This window comes from Erythranthe guttata, chromosome 9, assembly GCF_056151865.1.
Source record: "Erythranthe guttata isolate IM_541 chromosome 9, IM_541, whole genome shotgun sequence".
Lineage (NCBI taxonomy): Eukaryota > Viridiplantae > Streptophyta > Magnoliopsida > Lamiales > Phrymaceae > Erythranthe > Erythranthe guttata.
The window spans coordinates 9,197,669-9,201,680 of record NC_142541.1 but is presented as its reverse complement, the minus strand read 5'-3'; positions in this window follow the sequence as shown (position 1 = coordinate 9,201,680).

The window sequence follows — 4,012 nt, the reverse complement described above, 5'->3', positions numbered from 1 at the left end:
AATCAAATCATATTAATAAAATTAAAATCGGCTAATCTAGAACCTCTTTTGCGAATTTTCATTGACTCTTGGGCTTCACATCCCAATAGAGTCATCTATACGAACTCCACCTCGTGGACGAGCAACTCTGGAAGCCTTCTTAGGAGCTTTGAGTTTAGTAGCGATTTCTTCCGAGGTTTTCTTCTCGGAGTCGGCAGCCAGAGGGCATGGAAGTTAGAGGAATGGAGCCCGGCTCATGTTCGGTAGGGCGAGTCACGGGCTTGTTACCCCTAAACATCCTTTTCATCCTTAAATATGTTGACCGAAAATGCAATAGTCAGCAAAGCAGTCACCATAATGTAACATAAACGAAGAGATAAAAACAAGGACACGAACAGATAAGCAGAAAGGCATATATGATAAAACGATAGACATGCCTATACCCACCTAGATCCGCCCGAGTTAATGGTGCATCTCGTTGTCATGAAAATAAAAATGCCGGAGCATCGTCGGAAAACTTGTAAGAGTGTCTGGAAGACCATAGCTCGGTTGAAAATGAGTAATCATTTTCAACAACCAATCATCAATGGGGAGAGGTTTACCCTTTTTTTCTCGAGGAGAGTGGCAACCCAAGGACATAAATAAGGGGTATCGGCAGGATCTCTAACAAAGAAGTAATGACCTTCCCACCCCTCTGTTTTTTTCCGCAGCATCAGGACTTTGTAGCTCAGACGAGCCGAGATCGAGACATGGAAAGGGCTGGAATATTTTAGAGCCATAACGCTCCTAAAACGAGTTGGGGTGGGAATTAAACCCGCCCAAGAACAGAGCATGCGAAAGCCTGTCATAATGATTATAGCATGAGAGTGGAATTGATTTAAAGACACGTTGCAGATTTGGGCTATCTCGGAAAACCAGGGCGAAATAGGGAAAGACAAGCCGAAGTAAAAAAATTCTAAAAACCAAGTACTAAAACCCGGAGGAGGGTTGAGGGGTCGATCATTTCTAGAAGAGAGGACTAGTTCGATATCGTTATCGAGGCCTATGTCGCGAGCTAGGTTAATAAGATCTATTTTGCTTAGGGTGCTAGCTCCCCATTGTTCGTCAGGATCTCGCCCCTCCGACAGCGAGGGAGAACCACTTCTAGCAGAAGCCCGTACACTATCTACAGATTTCTTTTTATTAACAACAGTTCGAATTTTCCCGGAAGAAGAAAACAGTGGTCCTTCTTCCGAGGACGACGGGATCGGCATGACCTCGCTAGACGAGATGGTTGTGGCCAAACCCTCGTCATCTCCCTCGGAGGATTGACCAGGAGGCAGTTTTTGCCCAAAAGGTTCAGAGGAATGGGAAGACATATTCAATAATGGAAAAAAAGAAAGAAAATCAAAAGGAAAAGAAGGGAAAAAGTACCTTTATTTTTTAAAACAAACACGGGATAGTAAGAGCTTCTTCAAAAGTAAATCGTCGGGGATATTAGCAATGAAGGGAAAGGCGTAAGAAAAAGAAGGAAAAAATCTGAAATTTTACAGGGAGGAAGTATTTATAGAAGAAGGGGAAACTGATGATTAATCTTGACCATTCAAACGAGCGGGTGAGATTCGATTTAGATGCCTCGTTTTTTGACAAAAACACCAGTTGGGGTACCATAATAATGACGTTAGGCATATCAATCGTTTATGCGCGCCGTCGGAGGCCGCCAATGTAAAAGTGACATGTGTACAAAAAAGGCGAGATGATTAAAGTCTTTGTACTCTGTACTCTAAAACAAGAAGAGACAACAAGCTCGTTTTATACGTAAGCAGTAGGGGGAGAAGTTGATATAGGCTACTTCCTCCAGCCTAGGTTACTTTAGAGACCAGTTCAGGTTTCGCTCAGACCGAAGAGCTAATTCGAGGTTCGGCCTAATGAGGATGCGACAATCCACACCTCGGTATACTGGTACTCGGAGGGAGTACATGCCGAGGTAAAGAAAAGGAGAGTTACGTCTATTAGATACTTCCAGAAGGCCCAACTGTGAACTTTAGGCCCAAGAAGCCATTGAAAAAAAAAAACTCTAATAGAGAAAACTTGGAGTTCAAGGTATGAGTTTCACATCTATAATAAGGAGTCATTTTTCTCCTTTTAAAATATATAAGATACAATATTATTCCTACACTCAAAATAATCATCATCACTCTCAATTGACTTGATCGTCGGAGCTTTCCGGCCGGAAATCCCCTCCCAGCGTTGTAGGTATCCCGACGGTCTAAGTTTCCCGGCATCGGAAAGAAGATCTGTTGTCATTTCATAAAAGCACCTACGAAGGGACAAATCAAATATTATGCTAATTATATTTTACCGGATAATTATGGTAAAACATAATAACTATTGAAATTTCTAATTGATTTTCAGATTTCTTTCCTCATGACTGTCTACTTCGACTATCTAATCTCTGCCGGAAAGTCACTTACATGTGCTAGCGGCCAGGGGCGGATGGTAAGTACATCAAGGTGGGGCTGTTGCCCCCAAGATTTTCAAAATTTTCCATTCAATATATATCTTATATATAAAAGGAAGATATTTTGACCTATAACCCTAAACATAACCTAGGGGCATTTTAGTCATTTAACAGTTTTTTTAATGGTATTATTATTTTTATTATTATTATTATTATTATTATTATTATTATTATTATTATTATTATTATTATTATTATTATTATTATTATTATTATTATTATTATTATTATTATTATTATTATTATTATTATTATTATTATTATTAATTTATTATTATTATTATTAATTATTATTATTATTATTATTATTATTATTATTATAATTATTATTATTATTATTATTATTATTATTATTATTATTATTATTATTATTATTATTATTATTATTATTATTATTATTATTACTACTACTACTACTACTACTACTACTATTTTATTTTTTAATTCTTTTATTTTTTTCTTATCAAATTTCTTGAATTTTTGTTTCCTTTATAATAAATCTTAACTAAGTTGCAAATAAAATTAAATTATACATCAATTCAGATTAATATTAGAATCAAAAATAAAATTAGAATTTTAATTTAATATGTTTAAATTATCAGATAAAATTTAGTTATGTGCTAATTCCACAAGGTGATTCCATTTTATTTAAATAATAGTTGGAAAATGACAAAAAATTAAAAATAGAAGCATGAACAATAACAATAGTTAAATCAAATTTAAATAAAGAAAAGAATATAAAATTAAAATTAAAAAAATTAAAGAACATCGTAAAATCAAACGGACTCATATTCTCCCTCCGCATTAGGCCACTACTCCTGACGTTTCTTCAACGTAGAGTGTTAATCAATTCCTATTTTAAAGGAGGGTTACCATAATTATAGCATAAATAATAATTAATGCGTGTCTTTTAACTAATGGAATCCGATTTATTCACTATAACGGATCATCCGTTTATAATTATCTATACATCCGATAACACTCAGAAAATATGGAAAAAAAAAAAACCAAAATTTAATACACGATGCGTGTGAACTGCAACACACGATTTGTAATCTCTCAACAACTTCTCTCCTCAAACCTATATTTGCGTTAACCTCTCTACAACAATAAAACAAAAACGGGATCTTCTTCTTTAACTTCTACACACAGGATATATAATCAACTCCCTTGCGATCTCACATACCTTATTATTGCTGTGAGGTTTTTTAATATTTTTCTTTCAGAATAAAAGAAACGTGGGTTGCGCCGTGTTTTTGGCCACATTTCATAAACAAAACAAGACTCCTTTTTCAATATCTACAGCATTATATCCCATTCCACGTTTCCTGCGTTTTTTGTTGGAATTTTTTATTTTTATTTTTTATCAACTGCTCAAGTTTATATATTGGTTTTGAATTGTATGCATATAATGATTTCTCAAGGATTTGGTTTATGTTGGTTCAAATCACTCAACTATTGTCTCTCTAATTTATATTTTGCTACCGTTGGCTTCTCTTTGTACAGTCTTCACTGTGATTTTTATTGTATTCC